This window comes from Bison bison, unplaced genomic scaffold, assembly GCF_000754665.1.
Source record: "Bison bison bison isolate TAMUID 2011002044 unplaced genomic scaffold, Bison_UMD1.0 scf7180017864079, whole genome shotgun sequence".
Taxonomy (NCBI): Eukaryota; Metazoa; Chordata; class Mammalia; order Artiodactyla; family Bovidae; genus Bison; species Bison bison.
Window position 1 is genome coordinate 1,582,318 of NW_011494651.1, and position 16,425 is coordinate 1,598,742.

The window sequence follows — 16,425 nt, forward strand, 5'->3', positions numbered from 1 at the left end:
CCCCCTGAACAGCAAGGAAAATAAACAGCTGTCCGCCCCTCTCCACAGCTGGAAACACCGCCGGGCCCGCGGCCTCAGACCAAGCCGTGCGGCTGAGTCACCGGCCAGCCACCGGGGAGGGGGCAGACCCGGGGCTGCCCCGTGGAGACCTCAGGCCAGGCCGCCCCGGCTGGGCCCCTCGCTCTGCCCCTCCCGCTGCACCCCAGCTCTTCCGAGCCTCAGCTCCCGACCGCCCTGGGCCTCCGGGGCTTCACCGGCTGACCCAGGGGCGGGCCCGGCTCTCGTTCCATCCACGATTGTGGATAGTGACCGCGGGGCCTGCGGCTCTGGGATCCGACCGGGGGCCACAGCCCGTGGCAGGCCTCACAGAGCAGAATAGGAGAGCGGATGTTTCAGAAAGATCATTCACAAAGGTGGAAGTGCAATGGGCCTCCCGGGGGGAGTCTTGCCCAGTGGGGGGGTCTGATGACCCTAGAGTAGAGGCGCCACGGTCTGGCCCCCAGGGCTGGCACCCCCTCCTTCCTGCCTTCTTCCCTTTCTCCTCCTCCCTGTTCTCCGTCCTTCCTTCTCGTCCTTTGATAATCTTTCTCTGGGGCAGCACCCTCCAGACCAACCTGCAGGGACCTTTGAGGGCACCTGGCCGTCCTCAGGGGCCTACGGCGTGCTGGGCCCTGAGTCCTTGGGGGGGACCCCAACCCTGCCTGGGGACGGATCCACACAGGGACCAGTTGGAGGTCGGGGTGTGTAGCTAACGAGCTACCTGCTGTGAGGGCCCCACGGCGGCTCCCTGCCCAAGGATGGTCTCCAGAGAGGCTGGGCCAACCTCACCCCCACAGGAGGCGTTATCCCTCCCGTTATCCCGGGGTGGTGGAAGTGGAGGGTGTCCGCTGGGAAGGGGGGCCGGCCAGGCAGAGGGGTTAACCCCGGGCAAAGCTTCAGGTGCTGTGCGTGGCTGGACCGGGCCGAGGGAAAGCGTGCCTTTGGGGCAGAGTGTGGATGCTGGCCCAGGGCGGCAGCAGCTCCAGGGAGACCAGCCAGGGCTCCCCCAGACTCACCCGGGCTCCCTCCGCAGGGCGACGAGGGCGGGGCGGAGGCTGAGCAGAGGGCCCAGCAGGGCAGGGAGGATCAGAGGGCAACCGGAGTCCCTGCTGGGTTCCCACGCCGGACAGCGGGGCAGGTGTGGCCTCGGGGTCACCGAGCAGCGGGAGGCTGGGGAAAGCCCGGTGTCTGGCCTGGGCGGGCGGCGGGAGCATCAGCCAATTAACCTGCGATCGCCCGGGGAGACGCTAAGAGGATTTGCCTTTTGTCTGGCTAATTATTCCGCGTCTCCACTTTTCCTTTCCTGGGGAGCCCAGGCCCTTTGCGGAGCTTTAATTAAAAGGAAGCCGCTTTCTCAATTACCCCAAGGGTGGGGCAACCAATGGAAACCCCGGGGCTCACCCTCCGGGGCCCGAGCAGAGTCTGGGGCGTCTTCCCAGGGCCTGGGATTATCACCAACGAGGAATCGGAGGCCCTCGAGGGGCCCACCCGTGTGGGCTCTCCTGGCCTGGTTGACCACGGCCCGCCGGGCCCCTCCAAGCTCTGAGGCGTCCCCGTGAGAGGCGGGAGCCCTGTCAGCTCACAGGAGTGGGGTCATGGCTGTGACGGTGCCACACAGGGGACCCCGGGGGCTTTCCCAGAGGCCCGGGACCACAGGGCCACTTCCTGTGCCCCTCCAGTCCCAAGGGGTGCCCCCACACCCCCTCCACAGCCCTACTGGGCACCCTGATGGGTCAGAGAAAGTTCATTGTTCAGGGAGAATGGAACCAGGCTGCGGAGACCAGACCTCATCTAGATAGCAGCCCCCGGTGGGCACAACACAGACAGAGGCCGTACCTTCCTGCTGCCAAGCCTCTCACCCCGCCCGCCCCTCTGTGCCCAACACGGGGCGCCTCTCTCCCTGACTCCGCTCCAGGCCCGCCATGGGCCACTGGAGGGGTCGGCGGTGGGCCGTGGAGTCCCTGCCCGACACGGGGCGCCTCTCTCCCTGACTCCGCTCCAGGCCCGCCACGGGCCACGGGAGGGGTCGGCGGTGGGCCGTGGAGTCCCTGCTCCTGCCATTGTCTGCGTAGCACCTGGGGCTTCCTGGAGGAGGTGACTCGTGAACCGCTTTTCAAGGATGCGCAGGAGTTTGCCCGCAGAGAGGACTGGAAAGTCACCTGGGGGGAGGCAAACCGAACCAGTGGCCCAGGGGCCGGTGGCACCAAGGAACGGGGCCCCGGGGTACCGAGGATTTGAGAACGGGCCACTCTGGCCACGTTCACAACCTGCAGGACCCCGGGGAACCACTGGGGTTTCAAAGACTTAGTGGCCACGGAGGCCCTGGGGACGGGGGCCTGGCCTGACCCCAGTCTGGCCCCCAGGGAGGCCCTGCTTGGGCATGGGGCTGCGGTGCCCCCTCTTGGGTGGCTGCTCTTTTGGGAGGTTGTCCGCTCACGTGTTCATTCCAATTCACCCGTCCTGTCCTTCACTGGGTCCTCACTCTCGCCTCCTTTCGTTCACTCACGTATCCTTCTGTTCACCCATCCGATTGTCCATCCTTCCATTCGCCACCTTAGGGAGGGCTGGGCAGGTGCTGGGTGTGGGCCCACGGAGGAGAGAGCTTCCCGACAAAGTTGACCCGCAGCAGCGGCAGATGCACCGAGAGTGCAGGACCAGGGGGCGCTCTGACCCCAGGCGTCGGTGGGCCGTGCCAGGGGTGCCATGCTTCCTGGGGGGCACCGCAGAGTGGGTGGCCCAGACGCGGCACTCCAGCCCGACACACTCCGGACCCCAAGCTCCGCTGGCTCCCCGTGGGCACTGGGATGCTCACCTGGCCTTTCCTGAGCTTGGCCTGGGCTCTGGAATTCCTTCCCCCGTCTCTGCCAGCCTGATCTGGAAAGCTGAATGTGGCATTGGGAAGCTGCGGGTGGCTCGCATGGCCCTGCCTCCCACCAGGCGCTGCTCTCTGGGCCCTGGGGCTGGGCCCCTTGCTGGGCAGCTCCTCCTGGAGAACCCAGCCTTTCTCGCCTCCAGCCAGGAGGCGTGAGGTCGTGGCGGTGTGGGCTGGCGGGCTGTGAGATCAGGCCACACTGAAGGCCTCCCTCTTCCTGACCATGGGGCGCAGGGGACTCCGCCAGCTCGCCTGGCTGTGTCTCGGACGTCCCCTCCCCACGGGGTGACGCCAGCAGTGACAGCAGCAGTCGGGCCTCCTGGGAAAGGGCAGGCGGGCCTCCCGCCACCACCCCAGGTGAGCCTCCCGCCGCCACCCAGGTGAGCCAGCCGCGCCTGGCAACAAGGTGTCCTTGTGCGGCCTGCCCTGACCCACGACCTCCGTGGCCAATTAGCGTGGCTGAGAGCCCCCCGAGCAGTTCTGGAACTCGTCTTTCGTGTGACAGTTTCACCTGGGAACAGTTGAGCACAGACCCTCGCCTTTGGCTTCCTCTCAGGGGCCCTGGCTGAGTCGGGCTGGGGGGCGGCGATGGCACCAGCTCTGGGCTGCTCTGTCATAGGCCACCCTCGAGGTTCTGCAGAAGCTGAGAGCCTACATTCAGGGAGCCTCTGTTTGGGGGTACCCCGGCGTTGGCAGACAGGCGTGGGACCAGTGTAACCTGTCACGCCCGAGGCAGACAGCATCCCTCTGCAAGCCTCACGCCCCTTGGGGGTTGTCAAACACTTTTAGCAGCAGAGCCCTTTGGGCTAACTCAGCATTTGTGGAACTCCAGCCTGCAGAAGTGGCCATACAGGAGCTGCCCTGCGGAGGAGGGTCAGAGGGCCTGGGGCCCCTGCCCCGGAGCCCGAGGCTACAGGGGACACACCCCCACATCTGCCCCTGCTGCCCCCATCTGAAAACAAGGTCGGAGCAGGAAAGGCCAGCTGGTCCAGTGGCCACCCCCTGCAAGCCGGCCACGCCAGTGACGCGGGGTCCGAGCCCTTCCCCACTGTACACACGCAGGCCGTGAGGGGGAGAGGGCTTGGGGTCTAAACCACCCAGAGTGCTCCAGTGTTCTGCCCAGCTGTGGCCGCTGGGACAGCCAGGTCTCGTCTCAGTCTTCCCTTTGATTTGCTTCAAAAGTTGTCACTGAACCCAACGGTGTGCTTGGCACCGGGACACGAGGGAAAGATGTCCAGCCTTGAGTTCTTCTCTAGAAAGATCTCCTGGGCTGTGAGGGTGGGCTTGGGACCTCGTCGGGGTTCCCCAGCCTGGGAGGGTGCTTGGATGGTGCACTCTCTTCACCGGGTGGTCTTGGCATCCTGGCATTCCCTGGTAGAATCTGTACATCCTGACCCCATGGATGGCAGCCTGCCAGGCTTCTCTGTCCAGGGGATCCTCCAGGCAAGAACACTGGAGCGGGTCGCCATTTCCCCCTCCAGGGCATCTTCCCAGCCCAGGGACCGAGCCTACAACTTTTGCGTCTCCTGCGCTGCAGGCCTTCACCGACCAAGCCACCGGGTGGGCGCCCGGCAAATGCACTCACTGGAGTTCTAATCTCCTAGAAACCTGAACCCAGCCAGGACCCCGGCCCAGGGCGGGCTGGGGGTGGGGGGGACACACCGTGCTCCTGGGGTCACCAGAGCCGCCTGCTGGCTGAGCTGGTGGCATCACTCCCCTTCTGTATCATTGTTTTCTGGTACTTAAGGCATTTTCTCATGGAACCAATGTCTGGAAAGTATCCATCCATCGATTGGGTCAACACAACACTGCTGCATTCCTGCTGCGCCCTGCGCCCTGTCGTCGGGCCTTGGTGGTGACAAGCCGGCGATGGTCGTGCCTACCGGCGACACCAGCCGGAAGTCTGGGGACGAGCTCCGTGAGAACCAGCTCCGGGGATGGGGCAGGTGGTGACGTGGCCTCTGCAGTTTGGAGCCCAAGGGGCTCTTTCTGAGCTGGTGACAGCCAGCCTGTGACTCCTAGCAGGGGAATGGCCACACGAAGGTCTTCAGGGGACTCCACGGGCAGGCGGTGGGGACAGGAGGTATCCAAGGGGACCTGGGCAGACTCTGGCCAAGCTGGAGGTGAATCACATAGGCCTGGGCGGGGATGGAGCGGAGTCAGCAGAGTATTAAGAGCCATGTGTCACTGGCTCACTCCTCACCGGCAAGGTTCTGCTGGCCTTTGCCAGGAAGGGCCCTCGGAGGCAGGGTGACCCCGACCAGCCTCGGGCGATGCTTCCTCACTAGCACATGGCCCGCGAGCGTGAGCCTGGCTGACCCAGGCCTGCTCTACCCCAGGGCGGCCCTCCCCACCCAGCCAGCAATCACTCCTGCAGGGCTGGGGTGCACCCAGGAGCTCTACATCTCTCCCCCAGACCCCAGTTCTGGAGACCAGGGCTGCCCTCTGCCTTGTGGACCCCAGTTCTGCCCTCTTCTCAGAAGGCACTGCCTCTTGGGGGCTTTGGGGTGTCCCTCCTGAGGAGTCCTCAGGCTGTCGGTCCTGGGCTGAACAGTGGCCTCCGTGACGGCCAGATCCAAACGCCGAGCTTGCACATCTTCCCTTATATGGCATGTGTGTTTGAGGCGAGAATCCTGAGATGGGAGCTTATCTCGGATTATCTGTGGGCCCTGAACGCAATCACAGGTGTCTCAGGAGGGGGCGGAGGGCCTCTGACACACACAGAGGAGCAGCCACATGAGACGGGGCAGAGAGAGGTGGGGAGATGCTGGCCTTGAGGGCAGGCGTGATGTGGGCACAAGCCAAGGATGCTGGCAGCCACCTGGAGCTGGGACAGAACCTCCCGGGGGGACAGCCCTGCCCACACCTTGACTTCAGACTTCTGCCTCAGCGGGAAAGCTGCCTGGCTGTGGGGGTTGTCAGAGTGGCTGCAGGAAAGCGCGCTCCCCGCCTCCTCCCCAGCACCCAAGGGAGCCCAGGCTGCGTCCTCAGTGCCGCGAAGACGTCCCGCACCCCTTGCCCTGGATGTGAGCACTGTGGGATGTCTTCCTCACACCCCGGATGCAGTGCAGGAGCCGGAAGGAGCAGTCAGACTGGCACCCCCAAATAGGGCGTGTTTGATGCAGTAAAGAATCCACCTGCAATGCAAAGACCTGGGTTTGATCCCTGGCTTGGGAAGATCCCCATGAACAGAGGAGCCTGGCAGGCTGCAGTCCATGGGGTCGCAAAAAGTTGGACATGACTGAGCGACTTTCACTTTCTTTCTGATTTAAAAAGGTCTTCTGGTGGCTCAGACGGGAAAGAATCTGCCTGCAACACGGGAGACCTGGGTTTGATCCCTGGGTTGGGAAATCCTCTGGAGGAGGGCACAGCCACCCACTCCAGTACTCTGGCCTGGAGAATCCCATGGACAGAGGAGCCTGGTGGACTACAGTCCATGGGTCACAAAGGGTCGGACACGACTGAGCGCTAAGCACGGCATGGTGCGTCCCCCGGCTGATGGAGGGCCTGTCCAAGGGCAGGTTGGGGGAGACACCCCAGGAGGCCGGGGTTCCGGGGCTGTGGCGGAGAGAGGGGCATGGTGCCCCAGCAGGCTCCCTGGTTCTGGCTCCTGCGGGACGGTGCTAGTGGGTGCGGCCAGGGAGGCTCTGGAGTGCAGGCTGGGGGCTGTGGGGCATGCGGGGACAGGCGCGCCTTCCCCGAGCCAGCGTGGCTCAGCCAGGCGTGCGCTGCAGGCCCCAGACCCGCCGCCCAAGCCCTTTTAAGAATAAAAACAAATATTTGTGCTGCATGTTGTGTGTGTTGGGGTTTAGTTTTCTTCTCCAGGCTAAAAATAGGTGCCTCTCCCACCCTGGCGGGGGTTCCTGCCCCTCCCGCCTCTGGGCCGGGCCTGGCCTGGCGCTTGGGGCTCCTGCCAAGTTCTGACTTAACTGCCGGTGACAGGCGCACGAAGGTATCAGAAAACGATTACAGGATTAAGGTGCCGTTACAGTGGCGCGGGGGCGCTTCAGCGCCGGGCCGGCCAGGACGCATCGGGGTGGGGGTCCCCAGAGGGGCTTGGACACCGTCCCGGGCCCCCTTCACCCGAGAGTAATAGCGATACCCCCACCACCATCTGCACGGACTAGGGAAGAGGCAGCACTCACACAGCCGCTCGGGGGAGGGGGGTGGCACAAACGGGCTGTCCGGGCAGAAGCCGCGTCCCAGCCGGGGGGTGACTGGGGGCCACCAGGGGAGGCGCAGGGACCCCAGGAAAAGGGCGAGGGAGGGGGTGGGCCAGACAATGGGGCGGGATCCAGGGCAGGTGGCCCAGGGAGTCCCCAGAGGGGGAGGGCCGTGTGGGGGGCACGGTGGTGCCACCTGCGGAGCCAGGGGCTGGAGGACGTCTACGGCCACCCTGGCCTGGGAGACAGTAGTTCAGAACCACGGACAGCCCTGTGACTGCGAGAACCCCCGTGGGGGACGGGAGCGGGGAACGACAGGGTCCCTGAGCCCCAGCCCCACACGGGGGCCTGCAACGGCTGAGGAGACCCCCAGAAGGAACCAGGGAGGGGCAAGGGCACCAGCTGGGGAGGCCGGAAGGAGAGGGAGAGGTCGGGACCTGGGGCTCCCGGGCCCTGGGGCTGAGCCAGACAATGGTCATCAGGGAAAGGTTAAAACTGTAAAATGCGGTGGGCACACGAGGGCAGGGCTCTCGGGGCGTTTCCATGCAAACTGTAAAGTGCAGTGGGCACACCAGGGTGAGGCTCTCAGGGCCCTTCCATGCAAACTGCAATGTGCAGTTCCCGCTCTGGTCTGGGCTGGCCGGGGCTGTATGGCATCTGTCCGCAGGGGGAGTTCCCCAGGGAGACAGTCCTGCTTTTCCCTGGGGATAAGGGGGCGAGCAGGGAGGGGTTGCCCACTCCCACAGCTCCCCCACCACCCATGAGCCTGTCCAGCGAGGTGGGGACCGAGCAGGGTGGGTGGCAGAGGGGCTTCCCCCTGTCCTTGCTCGGCTGCCAGCCTGGGGGATGCTTCTTTCCTCTACCCCTCAGTTGGACGGATGGTGAAGACGGGGAGGAGCAGGGTGGAGGGCGGACGAGTTCTGAGCGCTCCACACAGGCCATCTTGCTGGACGCTCCTCGCAGGCCCTGGACAGGCAGTCCGTCCTGTCTTACAGAGGGGAAACTGAGGCACAGTGGACCAAAGACCCAAGGACAGGAAAGGGCTGGTCCCAGAGCCCCTGCTGTCAGTCAGCTCCTGGGCCCAGCCAGCCACGCTCCGTCCACGGACAGCCCCGGCCCTCTGTGCGGGGGCAGGCCTGCGTCCAGGTTCCTCCCCGACCCCGAGCACCCTGCGGAGGCCCCCATCCTGCACCGGAGGGGCTGCTGGCGCCCAGCTCCCTGCCCACCAGCCGTCCCCTCTCCTCCCGGCCTCTGGCCTGGTGGGTCCCGCTGCCTGGGGTGCCCTCTCCCTCTCCTGCCCTGGCCTCTGTCAAGCAGCAGCTCACCCGCCTCGGGTGGTGCACTCGGACCGCCCGCCCGTCTTCCGTAACCCCCCTCGGCCCTGTTTCCCTTCTCGCACACTGGACCCTCCATGGTTTATGCTGCTCGTTACATTTCTGATAGACGGCCTGTTGCCTCTGTGGCCCCTCCAGGTGGTCAGCTCGCCGAGGGCAGGACTTTCACTGCCTCCCCAGTGTCTGACACACGAGAGGAGCGCAGCAAAATTCATTGAGCAAACGAGTGAGACCAAGTGCTTCTCGCCTCCAGAGGGGACTCCAAATGAGGCAGAGGAGAAGGGGACCTGGGCACGGCAGGCCTCCCAGAGCCCAACACCACCCATCCCCTGCCTGCCTGGGCCCTGGCCCACAACCGTGACCTCCCCCCTGGGCCGCAGAACCAAGACCCCTGGAACACTAGACAGAAAGCATAGGCTCTCCGCGTCTGAGAATCGTGAAACTGGAACGCCGTGGGGGCTGCACACCCCCGCTTGCCATCGTGTGGAGGTCAAACTATGCTTCAATTCCTCTAGTGACGAGGAGCTCCCTCCTTCCAGCGGCTCGGGCAGTGAGCAAGGCCTTCTAACGTGGCCTGAGGCCCACCCTGCACCGGACCTCCTAGGGCTGCCTCTCCGTGTCCTCGGTGAGCGATGCTGGCAGGCGCTTTCCACCAGAGCAGGGATGGGAGACTGCCCCTCCCGGCCGTGGGCACGCCCCCAGCTCCCGGGGAGACAGCCCCGGTGACTCAGCTGTGTCCACTCCCTCCCCTAGCATGTTTGCCGTTGAGATTTAATCGATGCTCCTTCCCTGGGAACACAGGAGGGGAAGCGGGCGTCCGGGTCAGGCCCCATCTGCAAGGCCAGCCCCGCTTACTCTGCCGGCAGCCGGCTGCCTTCCCGGACAGGTCGATGAGCAGAAGCTCAAAGCTCTGGCATAGGCCTCAGCAGCTCAGAGTGCGGGGTGTGAGGTGCTGGGGTGGCCAGGCTCGTCCTGGGTCTGAGGAGGAGCTGGGGAGTCGCGGACAACAGGGCGATGGATGCCCGACCCCCTGGGCTCAGCGGAGGAGGGCCAGGGTGGGGAGCTGCTTCAGGAGGGGCTCAGCGCCCAGCCTTCCTGCCCAAAGTCCTCCCAGCCTGGTGACTCCTGTTTGAGAGCCTTCTTTCTTGCAGCAGGTTGGGCATGTGGGATCGTAGTTCCCCAACCAGGAATCGAACGCGTGCCCCCTACACTGCAAGCGCGGCGTCTTAGCTGCTGGACCACCGGGGAGGTCTCACTGAGAGGTTTTCCATGGACGAGAGGGCCGTGGATTGCAGTTCAGGTGTCAGGGAAGCCAGCTGGCTTTGCCCAGAAGGCCCAGATCCGGGATCTGGGATCCGCGATGGCCCCGAGGAAAGGAGAAGTGGGGAGTGCGAGTTCTGGAAAAAGCTGGAAACCGTGCAACTCAAGGGCCGGGCTCCTTCCTGTCCTCCCAGAACCTTCTGGAACCTGGTCGGTGGTGGGGCAGCTGTCCAAGCTCCACTCTCCCCACTGCCCAGCCCCCGCACACTCCAAGCTCTGCGTCCCTCCAGCCAGCCAGCCAGCCCAGGTCCCGCCGGAGACCCTCACTCACCTCTGCTCCCAGCCCCTCCTTTTCCTCCCTTCTCTTGGAGGCCTCAGCTCCTGCAGGGAGCTTTGCCGACAGCCCCCCAGGGTCGGTTCCCCACCCCTCTTGCTCCCACACCTCCTGCCTCTGCTGCAGCCTCACGGATGGGGGCAGGGAGGAGGGATGAAGGGACCTGCTGTTCATCATTCTGCCCCTGTCCTGGTTTGAAGCTATTAAGGGACCTGATTTCAGCCTCAGCTCTGGGCCCCACCAGGCCCAGCCAAGCCCTGGGCCCCAAGGAGATGAGCAGTGATGGATGAGGGGACAAAGGAATGCAGGGAAGAGTGGGCGTGCTGTCCTGTCCTGCTTGGAGGAAAAGGGGAACTCGGGAGCCAGCAGTGAGGGTCTGAGCCAGAAGCCAGGGGAGGGACTTGGTCAAATGCCCCCAGCCCACTGCGGGCCTGGGGACCCGGTGAAGCAGCAGAACAGCCCCGTTGTGGCCCAGCCCCCACAGCTCAGGCAGGGGGCTTCCAGAGCTGCAGACCCTCGGAAAGGCCTCCTCGGGGGTCCTGGCTGGCCTTACCAGCGAGACCCCACGCTGGGCTAGTTTGGGTGGACTGGAGTCCTAGAGACCACCCTGGGGCCTGAGAGTGGGTGGGCCGGCCACCCACAGGGGACGAGCGAGGCCACCTGTGCCCAGCGCCTGGAGGGAGTCCCAGCCCGGCTGGCCTCTGCCTGCAGGTGGTGTAAGAGGACTCCTGATCCAGGGCCCGCGTCTGGGCCACTTCCCGGCAAGGCTGGAGAGCTTGCTGTTCCTCGGCATCCCAGGAGGCTGCAGGATCCCAGCTGAGCTCAGGGCGGCCTGCCACGCAGACTGCGAGAGGACAGGCCAGCAGGGGGACCGGCCAGGCGAGTCTGCCTGGGCGCTGCTCACCCCTGGCACCCTGGAAGCAGTGCCGGCCCAGGGCAGGCTGAGGGTAGGCCCTGACACCCCCCCTTGCCAATTCATTTGGCAGACCACCTGCCACAACCCAGGCCTCTGCTGGGCACTCCTGGGGGTGCCAGGACTCCCTGTGGCCCCCTGCGTCCTCAGACCTACAAGATTCCCAAGACTCCTGGATGCTCAGGCCAGGCAGCTGAGTCTCCAGGTCCTACAAGACCAAAGACCTGATGAGGAGGCAGGGGTATCACAGAGAAGGGAGGTGGGCGCAAGCTCAGACTGGGAAGGGGAAGGGCAGGGGTAGCCGCAGGTGAGGTCCAAGGTGATGATCAGCTGAGCCTCCCGACTCCCAGGGCCCCTGACTCAGTGCTGTGCCTCCCAGGGGACGTGCTCTGCTCGAGGGCCCTCAGCCTGCCCGTCTGCCTGAGCGCCAGGAGCTCTAGTCCTCACTCACCTCTCGTGCCCTCCTGGGCCCCTCGGGTTCCCTAGACCACAGCCCTGCTTGCCCCAGGCCCCTCTTCCCTTCACCAGGCCCGTGACTCCGCCCTCCTGACCCCTCCCCACCTCCCAGCTCTAGGAGGCAGGAAGTTCACCCGGATGTCTAACCCAGATCCCGCCTGCTGCATTTTAGCCCAGTCTTCACCATTCTGTGCTCAGTGAAGACAGCTGCTGTCATCTCCTCCCCGGACCCGCTGTAGTTATTCTCTTCCCACTCATCTCTGTGAGGCCTTGGACTAGGCCCCGGGGCCTCAATTTCTCCTCGTGGGAGTTGGCATGGAGCTGGGTAGAGGGAAGACCCCAGAGATTTGAGTTCAAATCCCGGTTCTGCCTCTCACAGGCAAATGACCTGGGACAGAACCCTCTATTCTCTGTGCCTCGGTTCTCCCATCGATTAAACAGAATTAGCACAGGCCTAACTGGGGAAGGGGTGTTGTGAGGTTGTGGATAACCGTGGGCCAGAGCCAGGCACTGGCATGGTTGGGGGCCCTTCTCACTTGCAAGGGCCCCCAGCCTGCTGGGAGGGGGCAGTCACAGCAATGAGACCTCTCTGCCCATGAGGACAGAGAGCTGGGATGGAAGGTGAGGGAGGGCAGGAGCCCTGGCAAGTTTGCTGGGGAATGGTGGGCATTATGGGGGAGAGGGTTGCAGGCAAAGGATGGGAGGAGACAGGGATTCCCTGGCTGGAGACACAGCTGCACCAAAGGCTGGGCGGGAGGTGGGGGTGATGGGTAGCTCTGGGGAGGAGAGGTTTGCTGGCAGGGTCGGGGCTTTGTGTGTGGATGGGGCAGAGGTTGGCCGTAGGAGATGAGACAGAAAATTAGGAAGGACTTCCAAGGCCGCAGCAAGGAGAGAGCCTCTGTCACCACGGCCACGGGACCCCCTGGGAGCACTGGCCGCTGGACAGCAGCTGAGTGGGCAGCCCTGGGAAACAGGGTGGGAGGCCTTGTTGCCAAAGCTTGGCCTGAGAGCAAAGTGTGGGCAGGAGTGTCCTCCAGAGAAAGCAGGAACGCGGGCCTGGCCAGACAGCCGGCTCCCATGTCCACTGTACGGAAGGGGACATTGCGGCTCAGAGGTGGACGAGCCAGTCCAAAACCCTTTCCTCTCTCCCAGTCCGCCTCAGTCCGGTTACACCCCTGGAATGGGCTGCCTTGCTTAGGGCAGGAAAGAAGCAAAGGCCTGGAGCCCCTGAGGGTCGGGGGCAGGCTTGAACCACCGCCATCTCCAGGGCCAGATGGGGCCTCCAGCAAGGCTAAATGAGCCAGTGAGTGAATGAATGAATGAGTGGGTGGTGGAGACATGCCCCCAGGACTGCAGGCGCCCTCCATCCCACCCCAGCGTCCCCAAATCCTGCGCAGGGAAGCCCTTGTGACCCACCAGCCTTGGTGATCCTTGCTGTCTCGGGTGCAACGGGAAGGCAAGCCCGCAGAAGCTGCATTCTGGGCAAGTTCAGAGGCAGGACGGGCCTGCACGCCCAGGGCCCACAGAGAGAGTTGAGAGCACAGGTGTCACTCTGGGGGCCGTGGGGGTGCCGGGCTGCTGGGGAATGCTTCTGAAACATCAGCCTCAGAGGTGGCGCCTGGGCTGGGGTAGGGGGAGGTCTGGGGGCCCCCAGACCGGGCCAGGCCGTGTGGGCTCAACGCCTGGGGCAGGGCTTCTTGGAGGGTGTGTTGGGCGGCCCTGGGAGGCCGGGGCTGGGGTTGAACCATGGCCAAGCAGTGAGTACAGTCTGGGCACTGGGGCCGGGGCATTCTCGGAGCTCTTTCCTCATTCCTGGCCTTGGGGGAGTAGCCGGACCCTGGCGTTCTGCGGTCGCCGCCACCGCAGACGCACTCACCGTCTCGTGGGGAGCAGGGGCCTCCTGCCAATCTCCCTGGGGCCCTTAGGGTCTGGCTTGGGGCCCCCCAAAGCCCGTCGACCCCCGAGTCCTGGCCCCAGCCACCTCCCACTCTGGGATGGGGACGCTGGTGTATCTGATTCAGACGCTGATAAATACGGGCGCAGGGGCACTAGAGGCTGTGCCCAGGGCGGGGGCGCCAGGAGGGACAGAGCTGAGATTTCAGGTCCAGGGCTTGCCCCGTCTCCCTCCCTTTCCACACCCTGAGGGGCACGTCCTCCTCCGAAAGCCCACCTGGGGGTCCCTCCCCCTGGATCTGGGCCCGGGTGCCCAGGCGGATGGGGGCTGTGTGATGCCAGGCTGCCTTGGGACAGCGGGCAGTGGCCAAACCGGCCCCACTGCATGCCTCCAGCCCTCAGCAGGAATGCCATTCATCCTCCCTGCTCACAGGGCCTCTGGCAGAAGCAGCGAGGCCTGATGGCCAGCCAGGGGCCCGTGGAGCTCCCAGGGACCTCGGGCTGCCTGGCCTCCCCCAGAGAGGGCAAGGAGCGCCCTGGGACGGGGGGGTCATGGAGTCACAAGCCCCCAGATATAGCTGGACAGACCCACAGGGACCCTGAGGACAGATCCCACTGGGGTCACAGGGGGAAGGAGACACCGAGGGAGACAGATGGGGCCAGGGCCTCCCACCTTCAGCCCCTCTTCTCCCGAGAGCAGCCCCCTGGCACCAGGCTGACCCTCCTGCCCCTGTGGCCTGACCCAGGCTGTCTGGGGAGGCCTCAGAGTCTGTGTCCAGCCCCCCAGCTGTGGCCCTTGCTTGGTGGGGACAGGCCCAAAGTTCTTGGGGACAGGCAGGATGAGAACCAAGCCCCCGCAGCAAGGTGTGGAGGACGGTGTGGGTGAAGAGCCATCAGCACAGCGCCAGCTCTGCCCGCACACGGGGTCCAAAGGGTGGGAGGCCTTGTCCTCAGGGGACTGCTCGTGAGTCCCTCTCCTACTCCCGCGGCAAGGGCTGCAGAGACTTCACACACTTGCTTCTCTGATTCCAGCTTTATTGGAGCCGAGCGCTCCCCTCCTGGGGAGCCCAGACACAGCCCATCAGAAACCCGCCAGCTCTCCTGAAGGGGTGGGGGGGTGGCCACCGCAAGGACACACAGCGCCTTGGCCACCAGCGTCCCTGCCTGGGCCACACGACAGCCCCGCCCCCACCCAAGGGAAGGGTGACATCCTATTAGGGGAGGGCGGGGTCTCGGTGGCGGCCACCGAGTAGCCGAGGGACAGTGCACGTGACTTGGTGGCATCAGGGGCCCCAAGGTCCAAGGGCCGGTTTCAAGCAGAAGGAGGAGCCTAGCTCGGGGACAGCGCGGCCATCCCCCTGCCCCCCAGTACCCAGTGTAGGTCACAATAATTTAAAAGACACTATAGACATTTCGACGCTATATAACAATATAAGTTAACCAGGTTTCTTGGCAGAGGATGCTAGGCCTGTGGACTCAGCGGGGTATCCTGGGACCTGGGGTGGGGTGGTGGGAAGGGGGCTTGGGGGCATTCACAGTGGCCTGGGAGCTCCCAGGACAGCAGCTGTTGGTGGCATGTCCTGGCATCGTGCGGGCAGGCAGGGTAGACACCAGGGCCAGGGCCCAAGGTCACTCACCCCAGGCTAGTGTCCAGCCCACTTGTCTGGTTAGTGGCCTGAAGATTGTCTCCATGGGATTCTGAGAGAAAACGCCTTAAGCTCAGAACAGGGACGAGCGCATGGATGGTGGTGCACACCGTCCTTTCTGGCTCTGGACACCTCGTGCCTCGGTCTCCCCAAGGTGGGCAGGAGTACTGGCAGAGGGCATGTCCAGCACTGAGTCTCTCCCCACCCAGCCCACAGCTTAGAGTCAAGCAGGACCCCTTTCCATTCCTGTCTCCCCGGTTTCAGGGTAACTTAACCTCATGGAAAGGTCTGCGTGGGGTGGGGACCACAGATGACTGGAGGGCAGCCATCTGCTGGTGCAGCTGTGGGACCCTGGCGGAGCAGTGCCCTGGATCCGAGCTTTCTCAGCATCAGGGTCAGGATGAAAGGACCTGCACTGGGCAAGGAGACCACCAGAGAAACCCTCAAAGGCACCTCGAGGCAAGGGGCGTGGACCCCATTGAAGCTGGCAGGGGGAGGAAGGGCACAGCCAGAGTTTTCAAGGCATGGGGACTGCCTGTCACCCTGGGTGTCCCCAGAGCACGTCCTTCAAGGTCAGGAGCCCTGGGATGACTGTCAGGCAGCCTGAGCCCAGGGGAGAGCCTCCACTTGCAGCCTTGCGGGTCCCCTGCTGGTGCTTGAGCTGCTCCAGGCCTCAGGGTCCCCATCTGTCAAATAAGGCAAATACCCCTGAACTGTCCCCCTGTCCCACCAGCCTGCCCCGGCACGGTGCTGTCCTGGGGGTCCAGCTGATTCCAGGGTGGGAGGGGTTTCTGTAAACCAGGGGGTGTCAGGCTGGTGGGGGGCTGGAAGAGCAACACACTCAGGGACGTAGCACTCCTGGAACCTGACGTGGGTGACAATCTGATTTGCTAGATATGATTTTCAAAAGAAGGGAGGAAGGGGCCAGAGGTCCCTGTCCGTGGCTCTCCTCACAGGCTCTCGGCCGTGCCCCCCGCCCAGCTCACGTGGAGACCACGTGCACTGGCCACCTCCCCCTGGACAGGGCCATGCACAGGGATACTCCCGCGGGTACCCAGGGGCCAGAGGAGGGAGCAGAGGGGGGCAAGGGGACACACTAACAGAGTACAGAGTTAGGACCGGCTATGCCTTAGTGCTAAAATCCTCTTCGGATACTAAGAAAACATAAATAATTTTTGTCGACATCTGCCCAGACTGCCGCAGAGCCCAGTGACTGCTGAGGCCTGGGACGAAGTCTTTCTGCGTCCTGTACCACCAGGCTGGGAGAGAAGGACGCTCGGAGGCTTGTCGCCTTGCTTTCCGAGCATGTGTGTCCTTGAGGTTCACTGTCCCAGAGAGAAGAAATGCACTGTGCGCCGCTGGGGACACTCACGCCATCGGCCTTGCCCTCTGGACCAGCTGATGGGCACTGTTCTGCCACAAGAGGGGACTGGCGTGGCAGGAGAGAACCGCTGGTGGGCCAGGAAAAGGTGACCGGCCCGTGGGAGCGCTCTTGCGCCTGGAGCGCCCACCTCC